Source organism: Taeniopygia guttata, chromosome Z (assembly GCF_048771995.1).
Source record: "Taeniopygia guttata chromosome Z, bTaeGut7.mat, whole genome shotgun sequence".
In the NCBI taxonomy this organism is placed as follows: domain Eukaryota; kingdom Metazoa; phylum Chordata; class Aves; order Passeriformes; family Estrildidae; genus Taeniopygia; species Taeniopygia guttata.
In genome coordinates, this window is record NC_133063.1 from 47245311 (window position 1) to 47265868 (window position 20558).

The 20558-nt window shown below is 46.9% G+C and overlaps 1 protein-coding gene and 1 long non-coding RNA gene across 16 annotated transcripts in view; one reads left to right on the top strand and one right to left on the bottom strand.

Annotated features, from left to right (window-relative positions):
- RUSC2 (RUN and SH3 domain containing 2) overlaps window positions 1-20558 on the top strand; it is a 57222-nt gene that overhangs the window by 3353 nt on the left and 33311 nt on the right. For 2 of the 15 annotated variants that reach the window (XM_012577623.5, XM_012577626.5), the window contains exons 2-3: window positions 3639-3812; window positions 17990-18094. The gene's annotated coding sequence lies outside the window, so the exon portion shown is untranslated. Of the gene's footprint in view, window positions 1-3525; window positions 3813-5321; window positions 5341-15800; window positions 16229-16360; window positions 18095-20558 lie in introns of those variants that run through there. The other 13 variants (XM_072922678.1, XM_012577624.5, XM_072922677.1 and 10 more) reach the window with 11 other exon arrangements.
- Window positions 1847-7317, bottom strand: LOC140681947 (uncharacterized). Its single transcript, XR_012053164.1, has 2 exons — window positions 5560-7317; window positions 1847-2619 (listed from the first exon to the last, which is right to left on the bottom strand). It is a non-coding gene; the product is annotated as an uncharacterized lncRNA (long non-coding RNA).

Below are 20558 nucleotides of genomic sequence, written 5' to 3' on the forward strand. Positions count from 1 at the left end.
GCTGTGCAGTAGTCTCTCTGCAGTTCTGCTTCTGTTTCAGTTTTTGCTGTGGCAGCAATGCTGTCTGGCATATTTTCCTGTGCAGGATGCCTGGTACCCTGCATTTTCCTTACTCAGTGGCTTCGTTGTGTTGCCTTTTGGATGGATCAATGGATCTGTTGACAGGGCAGTGTTCAATGGATAATGTCCAGGAATATATTTTTTTTTTTAATGTGAGCTGGAGAATGTAATGCAGCAAACCATTATATTACATAGGGCTTATGGTTTATTAAAATCTCATTTCTGTCTCCCTTCTGGGACTGTAAGCAGAATTTTGTATAAAATAGAAGAGGGATTGATGAAGTGCTCCTTCACCCTTTTCCACTCCATCCGTGGGCTTTGAGCTCTGGGAATATATGGAACAAAGTTACTGTATGTAGTTGTAGTTGCCTGATGCTCTTTCCTGTGGTAGCCTTTGATGCAGCTGGGCCAGGCATCAGAAACTGCTAGTCTGCCAGCTCAGCTTGGAGTGCTTCGGGTTAAACTTGGTTGTGAGGAGTTTTACTGCTTGTAGCATCCCTCCCAGATGTACAGGGAGGCTGGCTACCCCCAGTTCTTTTTTTCCTTATGTAATCTGCCTTCCACTGAATACTTAATTCCCAGTTCTTCACCAAAGCCCTGGACTCATAGCAGGGTGTTTAATGAGGTTTGCTGGCTCTAGGTCTCTGTTCTTCTGATTCTGGAACATAAAGCCTGGTTGAGGTTTTGCTACTGATACCTGCTGCTCACCTGAAGCCCCACAATTTCTCCGTCTTCTCATTCTTGTGTGCGTTTGCCTGGAGTGGAAATTATGGTTTCCACAGTTTACATCTCTTGTGCCTGAGGTTTCGGGTGAGTGTTTGGTGAGCATATTTGTAGTCCTTAAGCATTGATGTGGACTCTGCACTTCCACCTGAGCCCTCAGTGGAGCCATGGATGAGCACCATGGCTCACCATGGATGAGCACCATGGGTGTCTCAGCCACCCAACACTGCAGGCTCTTTCAGGAATCCTTGAGAGAATGATGATAGCACTGAATCATATTGTCAATTAAAGGTTTATTTTCTTAACAGGTTTCTGGTAGCCAGGAAATGCAGAATGGTTTGGGTTGGAAGGGACCTAAAAGGTTATGTAGCATTCCTAGTCACTGTGCTTGGAGCACTCCTTGTCAAATGCTGTGCTTTGCAGGGCGTCAAAGCTCTGGTACCTGCAGTGCCTGGTTCCACAGGGGTCCCTGTGCAACACATCTAGCTGTGGTTTGGAAAACATAGTGAAGACTGTAATTTTCTAGTGATTCTAAGTTGGTCAGGGTTGCTGGATTGAAAACTTCTTGAGGCATTACAGGAGCATCTTGCAGAACTATTAGCATTGTAAAACAGCAAATGGGAGATCATGTTGATAAATGCCACATGTAATGGTGATCTGTAAACAGTTTCTCACTGCCCACAACAAGCTGTTTGGAGTCACTGTGGATTGTTGTCTGAGCACATCAGCTAAACATTCAGCTGTAGCCAAAAAAACACTGGAAACAAAATTTGCTGGTATATATTCTTGTATACTAGATAGATATGTTATGCCTGCATCTGGGCATCACATACCAGCTGGTGACCCTCTTTCAGAAAGAGTAATGTAGACTTGGAAAAGATAAAAGTGGAATGGGGATGATTAAGGGACTGGGATAGCTTCTGTAGGAAGAGAGATTAAACAAGCAAATGTAAATGATACTGGGAAAGAGCAAATGTCTGTAATGTAGTATTCAGCAGGGAGAAGTTGAGTAAAGACTGACCTTAATAAACTTTGCTACTTCTCACAGCACAGAGGAAGCACATCCAGCAAAATAATTTATTAGATAGGAGGCTGGGGAAGTCCTTTTTCAACACAGTTGATTTGTAGAACATGTTGCTACGAGATGGCATGAAGACAGAAAATACACACAGATTCCAAAAGGAACCAGACACCTCAATGGCAGAGATGTGTTTCAGTATCTATGAAACACGATGGTCAGTGTTTGACCTCCAGCTCTAGGAGTTCCTGATTGTTGCAGGCTGGAAGAATATGTCCTTAGGGGAGATCACTCTGATTGCACTCAGTGAAATCACTCTATGATTTTTATATGCCAGTGCCACATTGTCAGGGATAAGGCACCAGACCAGAAGAATTTGTGGTGTAGCCCACTGAGGTGGTTCTGGTTACCAAAGTGTGCTGGGACAGTGGGGTGAAAATGAATTCATTTGGTTCTGAGGACTTCTGCTCTCATGAGTCTCCTGCAGGAGTCACATGTGAGTCACCACAGGTTTTCTTACCACTTTTATTAGCAAATCTGGACAGACTTTCAGAAGAAGGGGACCGATGCAGGCATGACCCATCAGCTGGCTCAGTGTGCCAGGCACTGCTGTGGTTGTTGCAGGGTGTGCCAGCCCAGTGAGCACTGCCCTGCCAGACAGGTGACATGCTTGGTGTTAGCTGTCCAGTCCTATCTTTTTTCCCTCTTGGCTTATGATTAAGATATGGTTTGTGCCCTGATGGAGCAAATTCTGGATTCTTAGAGCCTCGTATTCACATAACTGTGGGTGGTGTTGTCATCCATCCAAATGTCTTGTCCTGCGGAAGGGGAAAGAACAGGCTATTGCAAAATCTATTGTGAATTCCTTTATCCTTTCCAAATCTTATTTTGCAATTTCCTTCAGAGTCTAAATAGCAAAATGTCCCCAGTCTCTCTCCACAGAATACTGTGAAAGTTTGGAACTGTAAAGCCTTGAAAAGTCTGTTTGCTGATAATGAAGTACTCGTTTTTGAAGCATTAACAGAAGCCACTGTTACTTGCTGTTCATTGCTTATCCTGTTGAAAACTTACCAAATCAGTATTTCTGGAATTTTGGTGGGGTTTTTTTCTGTTTTTGTTTTTTTTTGGGGGTTTTTTGTGTTTGTTTGTTTGTTTGTTTTTAATGCTGGTTGAGGCTGGAGCAAAAGCAAAAAGCAGTAATAGACATTATTTTTTGCCTGCCATTCAGTTTGCTATGAGCCAATTCTTCACTGATTAAGCCTCATCATAGTATCACAGTGAGATTTTTGGTAACACTGGACTCAGAATCCAGTCATAATTTTACTTCTGCCTTATTCCTTGAACTCACAAACATTAGAATGTTTGTGCCTCTTTCAGTGGGACAAATAGAGTCTTAAAGACAATTCCCTGCTCCCTACAGAGAAGAAAAAAAAGTCTGGCAGCCTCAAGCTGTTTTTAAACTAGACAAATGCCCATGGTGCCTGTCTGCCAGAACCCCCAGCCCCTACACCGAGTCCCCTTTTAGCACACTGCTCCATGGAGCTATATCTGGCTCCAGTTCTTTGTTCGGGGAACGTGACCTCATCGTTGTTTTGGTATTTCCAGTGATTCAGCCCGGTCCGGAGCAGGGAGGAGTCATTCCTGGTGCCGGCTGACAGGGTGTTTGTGCATTTCTGGAATTCCAGAGCAGTGCAGCCTCAGCCCTTCCGCTGCTTTGACAGCTCGGCTGAGGCTGGGCTGGTGCACTGCATTCCTGCCTGGCAAATGGTCTGGGCGCAGCTGGTAGTGGGACTGATGCTCCTGCTTTTGGGGATAATGGGGATCCCTGTCTTTGCAGGGTACCTGCTGTAGTGAGGGTGAAGAAAGCTGCAAGCAGTAGCAAGGTGTTGAGGGAAGCCACAAGGAATCTCTGCTGTATGGGTGGGAAGAGAGTCCCGCGGAATGCTCATTCCTGTTTACGGGCTCCAGCATCCCATGATGAAGTTAACTTTGCAACATTCACAGCAGCTTGGTAAGTATTACAGTCCTTGTTTTTCAGGGGGGTAAACTGAGGCACCCAGCAGGGAAGTCGTCTTCTTGAGGTTTTACATTGATGAGCTGGAGAACCCCCACATCCTTACAGACCACGGTTGCTCAAGAAGTACAGGAACTCCTTGTTTTACATTGCCAGTTTCACCCAGAGGTCACTGGTGTGAGCTATATGGGCTCAGGGCTTATAGGCAGTGCCTGCTGGGCTATGAAATGTCCTGAAACAGCTCCTTCCCAGCCTCTCCCTAAGATCTTCCAAGGCTTGTTTAATGGGCAGTGCTTGAAACCCGCAAATCTCTCCTCTGCTGCTGGTTCCAGATCAAGGCACAGTGAAGAAAAAGACCCTGAGCCCTTTGACACCTTGCTTCTTAGCCTTGAGATGAACTCAGTTGGTTAGAGCATGGTGCTTATAATGCCAGGGTTGTGGGTTTGACCCTGAATGGGACATCCGCTGAAGGGTTGGACTTGATGGTCCTTGTGGTCCCTTCCAATTCAGAATAGTCTCTGTTGCCAGCCTAGTCCCTATCCCCCATGCTCTATATTTGCTGTAAATCCAGCTGCAGTACTGCTTGTAAATTACCCTGAGATGGCAGGGAAAGAAGAATCCTGGCAGGAGATACCAAAGACATTGAACTGGGGAGAAGGGGGTCAGTCTCAAGATGTGGAAACCTGGAGCCTGGGGAGGGGGCCTGGACAACAGGAGTGGGTCTGAGCAGGTGAACAGAGCAGTGCTCCAATCAGCCTTTCTCTCTGGCATGGCGTGCTGGGCTGCTGTGGCACTCTGCACCAGGGGAAGGCGTGGGGCTGGGGTTGTCCTAGCTGAGGTGCAGGATGGAAGTTGGATCCATTTGCCTTACTGCTCGCACGTACTGCATATGGAGCTTACGATCTGATGGAGAATGTGGAACTGGGGAGGTTTCCCCTCCCTAGTGGTCACTTCACCCCATGGCTTCCCCGGCAGGCAGTTGCCCTCCCAGCCCCAGTCCGAGGAGGCAGCAATGGATCCATCCCACACAGCCCTGCCATGCTCTCCCAGCTTTCTGCGCCTGCTGTAAATGGCTCACTGTAACATGAGCTGCATTTCTGCCATAGCCCTCTGCTGTGCGCATCTGTATTTACACTGGGGCTTTCATTAGCAATCTGGGCCCTGCCCTCACTCCTCTCTCCTGCCCACATGCTCTCTGAGTGAGACCCTGGCACTGCTGTGCCTGACGGGGAGCAGGTGGCTGGCAGCGGCAGGAATTCCTCAGCCAGCTCCTGTCTGGAAGAAGTGCCTTGTCATCTTGCCTGTTGCCCGCCAACCTGCATCAACAGGAGAGCAGCCAGCGGAGACTCCTCTCAGCATGGCTCTCTGATCCCTGAGCCGGCACGGGGGCAAGCTGGTTTTGCTTTGGATTATCGCTGGCTCTGCATGCTGTGCTCCTCCTGTGGCTTTCATGCCAGTGCTGCTGCACTCGGCTTCCAGCTGTGGTGAGCTGAGCCCACGTCCTGGGGTGGTTGTATCTGGCAAGGTAGGAGCACCTGATCCCTTCTGTTTGTTCTGCTAAAAGTAATGTGACCATTAATGACCAAATAATGTGACCAGTCCTGCCCCTGACTTTACAGCACGTGTCAATTAGTGGGTTTATTTTGCATTGTTCTGTAGCTCTGATAGACAGCAGTATGCTGCTCAGGCTGTAACCTCTCTTGCATGGAAAGGAAGTGTGTATATACATCTTTTTTTTACTTACGTACTGGAAAAATGGAACTTTTCTGCTCCAAGATGGAGTCTTCTCTTTTCTGTCTTGTCTGTTCTCATGCAGCATCCCATTCATGTTCTTCAGGTCTTGCCACCTGCTTCTCCAGGAGATATGAGAGTAGAGAGCAATCTGATGTGTCTTGGGAGAAAGAAGGCAGGAGAAACTCACTGAAGGCAAAAATCAAGGAAGCTCAATAGGCTTGGGAATGGCGTTAGAGAAGTTATTTTTAACCCAGAAAATCAGACAGGGGAAGAGCCTCTCTCCCTTTCATAGTCTCAAAAGGTTGATTTGCTTTTGATTTTTTTTTTCTTCAGTGCTTCAGGGCACACTGTTTTGACATGGAAAGGCCTGAAGCTGATGCTGTCCCTAGGGATAAAGGGCAGTCAGTCTTGTTAATCTGGTGCCTCCTTTCCAGTGAACCTTGCTGACATGTAGGGCACCTGCTCCCACATCGGGAAAAGAGGTGACAACCAAGAAACCAAATCCCTGCTGGATTTCCCTGCAGCAGCCAAGGAGAGCTAAAATAGGAAGGCATCAGCATTTTCTGTGTTTAGGCACAACTGTTCCCTTTTTAGTCCACAGCAGCTGGGATGTGCACTCAGCCGTCCATCTTCCCCGAGCCTAATGTACCTGGGCTTCCCTCCCATATGGACAAGAGTCTTGTCTCCTCAGCAGGACAGACAGGGATACCAGGCCTCCTGCAGGTGATGGCTCACTTCTGAGGACTACCCCAAACAGCAAACCATGTTTTAGGGCCCCACTATATCCCTGTGAAGAGGATAAAGGGGTGCTCTAGCTTATCCTGCGATGCTGCCAGTGGGTGTATAAATAGTGCCCACAGTGTACTATTTTGGTGACAAGCTCTTCCCAGGATTCATCCAAAGAGTTATATGAGCAAGTGCTCAAAATAACACCAAGCCCTGCCCAAGTGCTGGCATAATTTCAGCCAAAGTGTTGGGAATGTTCCAGAGAGCATCATTGGACCCTTGGTGGGGGGCAGCAACTTTCCTTATTTTCTGTCTTGTGCTGGCTACAAAGGACTGTGACCTCAGCTTCAGCAGATGTACTGGTCACCAAGAAGGTGTGAGACTTTCACTTACTAATTAAGTTATTTGCCACTGGGCTTTCCCTGTGTGTTCTGAGTATTATCGCTGGGTCTAATGAGAGGTACAGGAGCTTTAATCTAGCCTGCTGCCAGGTCCCTGCTGGTGGCCAGAGCTTGCTGCCTCATTAGGAAATCTTGGGCTGTAGAATGGGATATGGAGGCACTCTGGTTCCGGGTTAGGTTTATCCTGAGGACTGGTAGCTGGAGATTAGTGTAACTGTGGAAAGGATATTAAATCTGTATGCTGCATTGTGGCTGTAGCTCTGGATGTTCTTGGCACCTATATAAACACGAATGTTATCCCAAAATTCACCCCGTTTTCTGGTGTAGTTGGTATCTATAACTGAGAGCTGGTCCACATAGCAGAGATATCTGGGGAGCCATGTTTCTTGAGCTGTGCAGCCAGTGCAGGAAGCACCATCCCACTGTGAAGCTGGAACTGTGGTTTGTTCCCCTCAGGCTGAGTTTTGCTTGTTGTTGGTCAGGTTCTATGCTGGTTATGCAATTCAGCTACTGTCATGCTGCAGCAGCATCATGCTGTGCTGGAAAGCAGGAGACCTCCCTGGAAGGTAACAGAGCTCCCTTTAGTCCTTGTGCTTGGTGTGTGAAGCCCAGAGCTCACAGAAAGGCTTCTTGAGGGGTTCACGCTCGAAGAAGCCCTGAAGAAAGAGCTAATGCCTCTTGCAGATGGATGATGTGGCTGCACTTTGGCCTGGTCTTGTATGGGATGTAGAACCCCCTGTGGAAGTAGAGCACCCTTTGCTTGATTACACAGCTTAATACATGAAGCTTCACACACAGGAGAAGAGAAAGAGGTGAGATATCTTCTGTGTGCAAACACAGGGGCAAAGCTGGGGCTCACCTGTTTGCTCTGAGTTGACAGCAGAAGTATCATGGACAGATGATCTCTTTCAGATGCAGGAATTCAGGATGACAACGTTAATCCCCCTTTATAGTTCCTTGTCCTCCATGTTTGCATCCGTAGATAGATCAGTTCCAGTTTCTGGCTTTGTAAAAGAAGGGCTGGGTGGTTACAGCTGGACTTAAAGCATGTTTCTGTTTCTCCAGGAACGTGCTCTGGGCAGTCAGTCCTTCATCAGGGCTTCCTGCTCCTCAGTTACTCTGTTCCTTCCTGCTGCTCTCCCGTGTCCAGCCAGCAAAGAGCTCTCTGAGTCGCCATGGTGGCTGCTTACTACTAGGCCTCAGCCCAGGCTCTGTGTATCATCATATATTACAGAGCTCCTGAGGTCTCTTTTAGGGCTCTTTCCACCCAGGCATGCTCTTGTTCCTCTGACTGGAATGTGTCTGGAGTGTGTGGAGACGTCTTGTTTGCTGTCCTTAAGCACCTCTTTGCTGGATGTTTCTTGATAATTTTCTAATGGCTCTTCTAACTAGAATAGTCTTCTAGACTACTCTCTGGTAGTCTCTGAGGTGCTAGAGCCACACACCAGGGATGCCAGGAGTTCCTGAGGTGCCATGATTCCATGGGGAATGTGTAGAGTGGTCTGCCCCAGCTCTTTCATCTGAAACAGGAGGCTGAGCCCTCTTTCAGTCTGCCTGACACAATCCAAGCTTGTCACGTTTGTCAGCCATCTCCTCTGACCTGCTTTGCCTTTGTGGCCTGCCTCGCCACTGTTGCCTGGGCTTTGCTTCTGCCAGTTTTTATCTTCTATTTTAAAGAACAGGACAGGATTTCCTCCTACACACAGATCCCCTTTATCCCTATAGCATTTCCTTCACTAGGGGTCTTTCTCCAACCTGAACAAAATCATTGCCCAGAGCCAACAAATTTCCCATTTCTGGCTCTGTGTGCATGTCTGCATATGTATGGCTGCCTGTTGTTTGAACATGACTTTTGGGGGAGGTAGACCTTGCACAACTTGCACAGCAGCTGGGAGCTGCGAGTTAAGACTCTTTGTGTTAATTAAATGTACACTAATAAGCACATACAGCCACAAGGTTGCTTAATCATGGGCTGACCTGACATGGAGACCTTGAATACAGCTGACTGATGATCCATGACAGCTTGCCCTGGTAGATGGGAAGATGTTAATAATAACCAGAGAGAAATTTAGAAGGGTTCTCAGCTGTGACCAAGAATAGTCTCCAACAAGACCAAATTCATGAGGAAAAGGTCTCTTCACTGTGGTGGATGAAAAGGGGTGAATCTACTGGCTGAAAGCTCACATGGAGCATATTCTGCTTAGGAAAAAGATACATTTGGAGTATGTTTTTAACAGCCAGGTGGATTAGCAGTCAAATCAGCTGGCGCAGGATGCTGTTCTACTCTCAGCTGCACCTGTGCCTTTGCTGTGTCTTTCCAGGAGCATGTTTGTGTTTCTCCAGGTATTCTGCCTCACAGAATTAATTGCTCTCAACTTTTAATCCTGCATTAGATGCTTCCTGTTTCTCTGAGTCAAAACAGAAGCCACATGACAGTAAGACCTCCAAAAGCCATGTAATAATCACATCTCCCTGAGCAGGCACAGTGGACTTGGGTTATGCCATTCCTTAGGTTTCTTTATTTAATGTCTGGAAGCTCCCATTAATCAGGACATTACCTGCTACATCCTGCATTTTAGCAATTCAATCTCTTCCTTTTATCGATATTTCCTGACGCCGTGAATTGACCAAGATTGTAACATGGGCATTTGTTTTGCAGTAAAGTTGTAAAAATATATTGTTTCCAGTTTTTAACAGTAAGGGCCTGTGAAGATGAACCAGTGTGCATATCTCTAAATAAGTATAAGAAAGAGCTTCTGAGATACACAAGACCATGGAAGATTTTAAGAAAATCAATTTACTTCCTGACTGTTCTGATTTTTTGATGGACTAGTGAATGGTTAGTTTTATCTGTATACCTGATGTCTAACCTCAACTCCCCTGTATGGCTCTCAGGAATCGTCTTCTTGTTGTTGAGGATGTGAAGAGCAGCTTGTCTTCTTGCTCTTGGCAGCAGCCTTTTATACATTTTGGAACTGCTTTAAACCCCTGGTTTTCCCCAGAGAACTAACCCACTTGCTTTGTAGTTTACTCCTTTCTGTCCTTTTTTCCATGTTGTCTTCAAGCTCTCAGCAGTTTGTCCATTTAGGATATGTCCATGAGCTGTGTGCCAGTGTGGGCAGAGGGGAAGGATGACTCCAAGTCTTGCACATCCAAGACACACCTATTCATACAGCCCTGCATATTGTTTGCCTGCTTCAAAGCAAAACGCCACTCTTGCTCAAGCTCTGCCTGTGATCTGCAGTTACCACAGATCCCTTCTGAATGAGCAAGTCATGCACAGTGATTAAGGGTGGGGATGTGCAGTCTGTGCTGTGTGAAGTGTTATGGTAATGGCTATAATTTATGTCAATTTGCTGTTTGTGTATAGACCTTATCCCTTCAGCTAACAGTACTGTAGACAGCACAGGTGAAGAGTAAGAGACAACTGCTCCATCTGAGAACCAGCAGGTTAATGTACAAATGGCAGACAGGGTCCTGAGAAGTTTTCAATGGTCCTGTTCCCTCTCCCCTTCACAGCTTTTTTAGGTGCCTGCTGGGATGTGGGTGCTCAGGAGCCCAGGAAATCAATTGTATAACACTGGAGCCCTATGCCTGCCAATATTGTGCTGTTCTGTTGCTGCTGATAGGTGGGGATGGAGTGAATCTTCAAGTGTCTTTTAATCAAAGAGCTCTTTGCAGCTGCCAAGACACTGCTCTATTTGCCACTAAAACTGCGGGAGGTAACAGCACAGAGCAGCGCTGTGTGTCCAGTTTGAGTAGTAACTGGAGAAACTTAAAGGGAAAACCAGTATAAACAACTGCAACTGATATCATGTGTCTCTAATAAATCAGCCAGTGGTTGTGTACTCCCTGGGCTTCATTGCAAAGTGGAGTGGGAATGTTCGAGAGCTGGGAAGTCTGTTGGGAATTTTCTGTTCTTTGTGGCGAGTTCACAATGTGTCTGTTTGACTATTGCTGTTACTCAGAACAGGGATGCCAGGGAAGGACTTTGGCACGTGCGGAGTGATGTTAATGAGAGTTTTCTGTGTGAATCATATGATCATAGAATGGTTTTGGTTGGAAGGGACCTTAAAAAGATCACTAAGTTTCAGCCTCCCTGCCCTGGGCAGGGAAATCCAGAACAGCTTTCATACTTACTGTTGCCTTGGAAAACTGAAATGTTTATGACTCAGTCTTTGAGCAAGGGGAAGGATGTTTTTTTCCATTCTTGGATGTGGCCTCTTGTGCATCCAACAGTGGTGTTTTTCTTCTCCTCTGCTTGCCCTTTATCTGCTTCATCCCTTCCATTGCAGTTGCTGTAAGATGAGCCCCTGTGCAGTGCAGTCACCCTCACTTTGAGTCAGCCCCGCCGTGCCCCTGGAGTGGGAAGGGAGTGTCACTTTGCTGCACATCATGGGAACCATAAGCAGTCACCGACCTTGAGCAATGCGTACTGTGTGCACAGTGAACCATTTCAGGGCTGTGTATTCAACTCAGTCCTGCAGCTTTTCATCTGCTTAGTTGGAAGTACGTAATTTTTATTTGAGGTCAGAATGCAGCAGTGGTGTGGGTGCCAAGTTCACCAGCCCCAGTGTATTATGTTATGTGACAACTTAAGGCTTTCCTGATGGCAGTGGGGAACTATTAAGTTACTGTGAAAATAGTTATTTAGGTAAATGATGCTTTGGGGGCAGCATTGATCCTGCTTTGAAGACTAATTTTAACAGGAGTGAAGCCACTAACACTTTAATATCTACTGTTACCATGGGTGCTCAGAGTGATTCAGAGTGATTGTTTGCCAGATTAAAAGGCTTTTGTTTTTTGGTTTGTTTGTTTGTTTGTTTGTTTGTTTTGGTTGATTTTTTTTTTTAAATAATACCGTTTCTGCTTCTTTTGCCAAGGTTTTGACTGGTGAGAGTTTATATTCCCAGTAAGTGTAGTATCAATATCTGAGTGAGTGCTTGAAGAAACAGCTTTGATCTTAGAGCTGAGCTCCTACTTAAAACATCCTGAAACCTCAGTTTATGTCCAGACTTTGCTTTAATTAAAGATTTTTTTGTGCAGCTTTATGAGTCTGGTTTATCAGACCAAAGCTGAGCCTTCAGACATGATCCAGGAGCTGCTCTGCTGTTTGTGTTCTGATTTCTCATGTCTAGAAGCATTCAGCTACTTTTTTGTGCTCTTGCTTAGGCAGTACTAAGTCTTAGGAATAGAAGAAGTGTGCCAAGAGTTGGGTTGTAGGGTCATTTCTCCCTTTCACACAGAATTCCAAGGGATTCACATCTCCCTGTTACCCCAGCCTCCTTTGGGGTACAAACATACTGGAATCCTGAGCTGGAAAGGACTGGAGACAGGCAGCTGGTTGTGGGCAGGGTTTGGTTTTCCCATAGATGCCTCTGTAGTGTGGAGGTATGTGGAACTGAGCCCAGCCCGGTGCGGAGCCGTGCCAGCACTAGCCCTATCTGAGAGTTGTGACTTTTTATGGAGCTGTGAGGGCCTCTGTTCCTGGGCAGTGCAGCATCAATTGCCAGCACTAAGAAGGATTTGACCTCAGTACTGGAAGTTGGGAATTCAGATGGTGATTGGGATGGAGGAGCCACCTTGCCCAGTATGATTTTTTTAGAAGTGGTTGCAGATGGTCTGCAAAGAGTGGGAGCAGGACACAAAGCACCCTATCCTGTCTATTTGTTCTGGGACATTTGCTAGTATTTTGTTTGTTTAATAACCTGAAATGGATCTCTCAAGTGTTTTTCCTGTCTCCCTTTAATCTCCCTTTAATCTTCCATTCATAGTACCCCTTGAGAGCTAAGATGCAGTAAGCAGACTAGAGGAAGATAACAGGAATGTTGAAAGAGGAACTACTGCTCTGAAGGGAAGTTGTTAGTGGAGATTAGCCTCAAAATGGAAGCTGTTCAAGACATGAAATAATGCTCTGTACACCAAAAAGTAAGACTTCAATAGTGATACTTCCTAAAGACGCAAAGCTAAGGAAGCATCATCAGAAGCTGTTCAGTGTTATTCAGCAGGAAGAGCTGGGATTATTCCTTGAAGAACAGTACAAATGGGAACTGGATAGTTAAAAATTGCATGGCTGTGTGCCTGAGAAATGAGCAAAAAGTTCACCTCTGTCTGGAAGCTCACTGGGGGAAAGTGACAGTCGGGGAAAACTCAGGGTCTCAGAGTCATGTACAAGGTGACTGTGAGCATTTAACATGATATAGCCATGGAAAAAATACATATCATCCAATTTGACACATTGGAGAAAACATTTCTAGCAGAAATGGAGACATTTTAGCATATTAAGGCATGGGAAACCTTGCTTGGAAGACTGTGAACATTTCCAGTCATTCTCTGAAGGCTTTGTGCACACTGGGTCAGGTCCAGAGGAGGAAATGGGTATGATCAAAGAAATGGAAAGCCTACCTAATGTGAAGTGATTAGAGAACTCAAATGATATGACTTTAAACACAGGCTGGATAAATGCTGACGTTAAAGCTCATTTTTGGAACATGAGTGAATGGGGGTGAGCTGTGCATGGATAAAGATAAGCTGGAAATTCAGAGAATGTTCTTAAACATCAAAGGACCAAACTTGGAGTATTAATTCTTTAGAAGACAGCAAGCAACAAGAAATGTCCAACTTTTCTTAAAAAACAGCAACAAATTTCTCCTTTGAAGCCATTTCCTCATTTGGAACCATGGCTCCTGCTTTGGGTTGCTAGCCCTGAAGAAATCAGCGCTGATTTTGTGGACATTGGGCAGGGCTCGCTGGTAGATAGGGTCATCGTGATGTGCTGGTGAATCTGGATGTTGAGATGTTTTTGACCGGCAAAACCTCACAGATTCCTGTGCCTCTGTCCTCAGTTCCTCTTGGAAAGCAGTCTCAGTGTGGATTGGTTGGTGATCCCCCAGGGAAGTGTGAGGGCTAAGGGCAAGCATTTCCACTGTGCTAACATATGTTTTTATCAGTCTGCTTGGATTTTTGACTCCTTGTTCAAAAGCTCCTGTATCTATTCCCACCGAAGGGATGTCTAGTGTATGTCGGTAACAATCTCTGTGTGTCAGAGAGATGTTGTTTGGCCATGAAGCGCAGGACTTGAAGGAATGGGGAATTATTTTAGTTTTCCTTTATGAGAATTAATGTGAAGTTTCATCATCTGCTTTCCTGTTGGCTCCTTTTTTCTGGTTCCCCCTTGCTCCAGTTGAGCAGACCCGTGCTTTTAGTTCAACTCTGACCACAACATCCCTTCCTCTTGCATTTCCCAAATAGCCTGGATGGTGTTGGTGCTGGGTGGGGTTGCCATGGGATTTAGATTTCTGCCACAAACAATGGGTAAACAGGGTGGAAAGACACTAAGGTTCATTCACCTTTCTCCTGAGTGGTCCAGCACATGGGAAAGAGTGAAGATGTCCCTGTGGCCATGCTACACATGTGGCCAGAATGTATATCCTAGGCATGTTTCTGCTGGTGGACCTGCAGATAGCAAGGTTTTCTGCTGATGGAGGTCTTGCTGTTGCTTGTACCACCTTCTGTTTTCTTGAGAGGCAAACTGACACACTGAAGGAACTGAGGATTGGTCAAAATGCCCACCCTTTAAGAAAAGGTGGCAGACAGTTCCCTTTGCTGGGGTACAGCTGTAAGCTGGAGGAAGCAGCTGGGGCTGCCTGGCAGTTTTAAGGGCGGGCAAATTGTGCCCCACACCTGATGGTGAGAGATGATTAAAGACCTGTCCTAGCATAGTGCTTGATGTCAGAGCTACAGCCCAGACAGAATCTGGGGCTGAGCTGTTTCCAGTTCATGCATCACTGGAGCAGCTTTGCAGCAAATAGACGTGAGGCTGGGTTAGCTGGTGGGTGATTTTACTGCACAATTGTGGCAAAACTGGAATGGGTTCTTCTTGTACGTGGGCATGTGCTGACCTTAGCAGCCAATTCCTCCGCAGTATATGAAGGTAGAAGTCCAAGCCCAAGACCAAAATGTATTGGGCTTTCTAACACACAGTTGATCTATTTGTGACCTAGCTGTTGTCAACAAGATCTCCAGGTACATGTACTGCTTATGTCCAGTGTGAGTGCAATACCTGTGGCTCCCCCAAAGTGGTAGGCTTTGCTGCAGCCCAGGACTGGGAGGAGGATGTGTCTCCTTACTGGAATTCACAGATGGCAGATTGTGTTGTGCATTCAGGGTAAGGAGGCAAGATTTCTAAAATCCTGCCCAACACCTGGGGTGCTTGTGGATAGTGATAGTGAGACTGATATTGCTTAATTAGGAATTTTCTCCTGCCAAGCTACCTACACCGCAGAGTGCTGGAGTCTGTGGGAAGAACCTGACCAGAGGAAGCAAGATGGGAACCCCTGTTACTGTGGGGGCAGGCATGTCTTGACACCTCCGTCTCTCTCACCTTCCTTCTCCAAGGAATATAGTCACCAGCCTGCAGAAACCCTGCTCCCTCCTTGCACGACACTGTGGAGTCAGCCATGCTCCCCTTCTTACACTGACTCATCTCTGTGATCAAATAGAAGTCATCTCCGAGAAGACAGTCTGCAAGAAAAAACTTTGTTCTTCCTTATTAATTAGCACCTGAGATCTCCTGCTGCCTGCAAAGCTTTGGGACAGGCCGTCAGTTCCTAGCGCTGTTGCTGAGTGAGGCAGATTGGGGAGGGAGATGCGACAGAGGGGCGTGTGCTGCAGAGGGTTGAGGCCATGTGAGTTTGAGATCTGGGCAACATGCAGAATGTATTTTGGGCAGGAGGGTACAGATGTTTATGTTGGGAACAGACATGTAAATAGGAGTGTTTCTTTGGGAACCCCTTGTCTGCTTCACTGCTCTGTCTGATTTTAAAGAAAATACCCCCCAACTCCATCTGCTCTGGTATGTGTGTCTGCTACACCAGAGGGGAATTGCTGTCAGTGAATTGGTTAATGCCAGTGTCCTGTGGCAGGGGCAGGGATGAAGGCAAGCACTCAGCCTGCCAGCATTTATACCTCCTGGCGTCAGCATTGGCAATGCTTATGGAGGACTGGGGAGGGCACAGAAATAGTTTCCATTCTCCTCTCTGCTGTGGGAACGAGTCTCCTGGGTAACAAATGTTCCTTGTTCTGCACAGAGCTCCACAGATGAAACTCTCCATCTCTTTCCTCACTGTTGCTCCCTGACTGTTCCAGCTGAAGGGGCTGGAGATGTCTGCTTGAGCCTGCCTTAATTAACACTGACAGTACAATGGGCCTGGCCATACGGGGGTCCTGGGGCTGCACGTTAATGGGAGCACAGTAAATGGTCTCATTTACAGCAGCTTGATTGGAGCAGAGCCTGCCAGGACTGGCTTTCTGCTTGCTGTAATGGCTAGGCATGGAGGTAGGTCCCTTACTCTTGCATCCTCCTGGGGGCTTGTCCCTGCCTCTTGAACAGGACCAGCTGGTGGAGTGGGTCCTCAGCTAGCCAGGAAAGGCAGACACAAAGGGAGCACAAAGTGCTGCTGATAGGACCGATACACTAACTTCTTGGGAAGGACCTGGTTGTGGAGTCTGACCGCTGGGACTGGTGAAGGGATCATTCGCTGTGGTTTGGAGGTGAGTAGCAGAGCTGTGTCTGTGATGCTGGCTCCAGTGCATTGCAAACAGTCTGCACAGCCTACAGCCCAAGGTCCTTTCTCTTTTCCCAGTGGGATGGTCTCTTTGTGCTGGGGGGAGTCTTGGACTCCTGCCTCTGAAGCCCTTGGTAGGAACCACCACCCAGCCCCATGGTTTTCTGACAGAAATCAGATTTAAATGTTATTTGAAAAGACATTTTAAAAGTTTGTAGTGTCCTTGGATCAAGATAATTGGCAGTCACTTCCAGTAGTAAGTCTAACACTTTTCTGTCATAGCTTTTTATGTCATAGCTTTTTTAATTTGACCTCTACAGAGGCAGAATCTTCTGTGAAGTTTTGTTGTCTGTGTTGTTGTATTTGTGTTACTTGTTTGCCACTTTGGGTACATCATGGCATAAAGTAAAAAGTACTCAGCCATGTGGCAGTTCTTAATTTCTTAGAATTTTGTGTCCATGTAACTGTTTTACCTCTTCTCTGCCTTGCTTTGATCTGCTTACTTCCCACAGAACCTCAGTTTAGGAGGTTGCGGCTCACAGGTTTTGCTTTTTCCAGTGTGGGTGCTCCAATTTCTGGGCTGTGCTTGGCTCTACACAGGGCTGTAGGCATGGGGCTGGATGAGAAAGGGCAGTGTCTCCATGATGGATGATGGATCCATTCATTATGGAGAAACTGCATGATGGATGCTGCTCCATTGCTAGGAATATCTGCCCTGGCACAGCACAAGGCAGAGCACAGCTGAGTTTCTGGGGTGTGTAGTTACACCCCAGCAGGTAGAAAAGCACAGCTACTCTCCTTTGCACAGCTACTGTGTCCTGTCAGGAACTGCACTACTCTGCCTATGGAGCAAGTTCCATCACCCCTTCTCACCAGCTGTCTCTGGAAAGGCAGGAGCCTGGGCTTTGCAGGTGGAGACCCCCTGTTTCAGGTAGATCTGCTGTGGGTTGTGAGATGCTGGGATCTTACCCAGGTCATGGGCAGCACTTTAATCACAAACTGCAGCTAAGAGTTGGTGAGATCTTGATTTGAGGTCCGCTGTGAGAGCAGGGACATCCTGCCCCTGCCAGCTGGGTTCAGCACTGTGGGAAGTGGTGGTGGTTGCATCTTGCTCTGGAGGTGGCTGCATTTCAGGGATGCTGTACAGATACTGTTGATGAAGCTGTCTAGGGCAAGGCACTACAGAAATTTAAAGAAGCTTCATGAAGCTTCTTGCCGTCTTCCCATCCACCTCCTCCTATGTATTGCTTTGCAGACTGCCATTTTATCTCCAAGGGTTCTAGCTGCCATTATCAACAGTAGGAACACTCCAGTCCCTTTTGCTTTCCTTTGCAAAGACACGGTGAAGAGATCAGGCAGCCTGCAAGCACAGAACATCTGAAATCCAGTCTCATCACAAAATAGGATGCTGCAGCTCTATTTTATGGCACAGGCTTTGATCTTTTTATTTCTCTTAATGCTGCCTACCTGATTTCCCTGTTTCTGTAAGAATCAATCCTCCATCATCCCCTCCTTTTCTGCTCCCTCCCATCCCCTGCCTTGTCTAAGGTTCCACAGGGACTGATTGTGAGCTGAAGTGGCAGTGCTGTGGGCATGCTTGCTCCTTCACACGCAGCAACGTCACAGCAGCAGCAGCAGCAGCAGCATCGGAGATGTGATTGCGCAGACCCTCTGCATTGCCAAGGATGCAGCTGTGAAGAAAAAAAAAAATCTGAAAAAAAAAAAATTGACTCTGTGTTTCCCACAGCATCCTGGTGAGAGAAAACGGAGTCTTCTGGAATCTGAGCGCCCAGGAGTGCCGGAGCTGAGTGTGTTCGCTGACAGGGAACAGGGAAGAAGGATCTGTAGAAAGGTGAGATGGATGAATTACGGGGGTGGGTGTCAGCTGTGCTGTTGGTTTTCAGGCCGCTCGGTGGCCGGTTTGTTTTTGCGGGGGATGCCAGCTAGCCGATGAAGCTTAAGGATTTTAGGGTTGCTTTGTCTCTTCAGAGGCTGCATTGCTTTGGACCTTGCTGTGGCTGTCATGGATGTGAGTGAGCGAGGAGGCTGTGGCTGCTGTGCAGAATGTGTGTTTGTCCATTGTAGCTGTGAAATAGCAGTTGTCATGTCCAGGGCTGGCTGTGCAGAGGCGAGTCGTGCTTCGCCCTGGCAGTGCCTCTGCACAGCTCTCCATTGTGCCTGCCATGACAGCCGAGCCCGCACGGATTGTTGTGGTCCCGCCAGCTACCATGCTCTCCGTGCATCCCTGGCGGTGATGCTGCTGTGCAGCTCAAAAGCTGTTTTGATGGACAGTGCTTCCATGAAAAGACAGAGACAAAGGGCTCAGACAGAGGAAAGGTTGCTGTCACTGTGGCTTTTGCCTTATTTTTGGGGTTTTTTTTTATCCCTTCTTTTTTCCCTCCCCTAAATACTGGTAAATTATTTTTTCAAAAGGCACTAGGGTAAATATCATGGCATGTAAAACGCTGTCTTTTTGCTAAGTGATACACAGGCTCTGTGCAGACTGGAGTCCTTTGTGTTGCCAGGGTGTGTCTGTGTTGGCTGTGTAAATGGATGCATTCTCCCTGCTTCTTTTCACAGATCAGATGAGAAAGGTTATCTAGGAATGGAGGAATTACTGCTTTTAATTACTGAAATGAGGGATCCGGGCTGGGTACCAGTTATTGGAGCTTAATTACATGGTCTTGTTATAGCCAAATCCCTCTTTTCCCTCCCTGCCTTCTTTCTTTTTCCTCCCTCCCCCACCCTCTGCACTATCCTTCCATTAAATTGCCTCTGCAAATAGGAGAAGGGTTTGAACAAAGAGAGGGATGTATGTGGGATAGGGATATAGATGCTGAAGGGGCAATGTTCAGCATGACAGTGAGAACATTAAAGCAAAAGTATAAAATAATGAGATTTTGGTATATATGTTAAAATGACATGACTGTAGGGGAATGTGCAAATGGGAATGTCATAACAAAAGGAGATAATAGAATAGCAGATTCAGTCTTTTGGAGTTACGGAAAGTGCTGAGCATGTGGGGTTGCAATTGCAGGATTTTGGGTGAATCTGAAGTAAACAGGAGTCACAGAGTAACATATCATACAAGGTGAGGATTGATGGGTGTCATAAAGGTGTACTAGAGTACAAGGGAAGTAGAGATCTGTATTTTTATCTCCACACACCTGCAGCCTTTTATACCAATGTTGCTAAAGAATGAGCTTGGCAGGTCTTACCTGTTTACAGAATTTTTTTCCCATTTGCCATGACTCAGGAAAAATTCAGACAAAGCGTTTGAGGCATATAAAGAGCAACAGGATGACAGGAAAAATATAGATAAAATGGTAGATGTTTAGCAGAGCTGCAGAGGAACTGTGAGGAGAGTAGGCAGATGAGAGGCATTGCAGAGCTGGGGTAGCCGGAGGTTTGGGCCAGAGACCAGTGGGAGAGCACACAGAGGGTAAATTCAGAGTTGTCATTGTCAGGGAATGCAAATGTGTTGCTTCTCTTGTCATTCTCCAGCCTCTCACTGTGTTCCCCGAGACGCTCAGTGCTGTGTGCAGCCCTGCAGGGTTTGTGGGGGTGGGGGTGATCCTCAGCACAGCCTTTTCTGCAGTAGTTCTCTGGAGGAACCATTTTGATACTGCAGGTTCTCATTTGGTTGCTTCCTTTCTGTCCCTATGGAGTGACCAGGTTCCGCAGCCTTTAGACCCAGTGATGAAGGCAAACCCAGAGTTTCAGTGCAGGGTGCCAGGTGAGGAGGAGAGGGCTTCCAGCAAAATCTCAAAGTGGCATGTTGCCTTCTTGCAGATCAATGACACTGTCCTGGAGGCAACATAAGGCTTCCTGAACTGCATCTTCTTCTCATGTCTGTCCTGCTCTTGGACATGGGAAAACCTCTCTGTGTCTCCCAGAATCCATCCCTTTCAGGCTGATGGGAGCAGGGAGTGGGATGTCTCCTGCAGATGTGCACCAGACTGGGTTTGTGGTGCTGCTGCAGAGCAGGTTCCTTTGGGAGATGGGTGGTGGTAACAACAGCATGACTATGTGCAGCACATCATGGGCTGGAGGACAGGATGTGCAACAGAATGTAGAGGACACAAATGCTTGTATCAGCATGTGGAAGAAAACTCACGTGTATAAGGTTTGTGTGTACAATGCTCACCTAAAGGAATAAAAAGAGGGGGATGCAGCCTCCTCTGTATGGGATGGGAATGTCCCCAGGCTATACAGGCTGTGCCTGGCTAGTAGGTACCGCTCTTACAAGAACATCTGTTAAGCAGTGAGATTGCACAGATAATCTCTGCCTTGAGATGCTTGAAAGATGGGCAAGA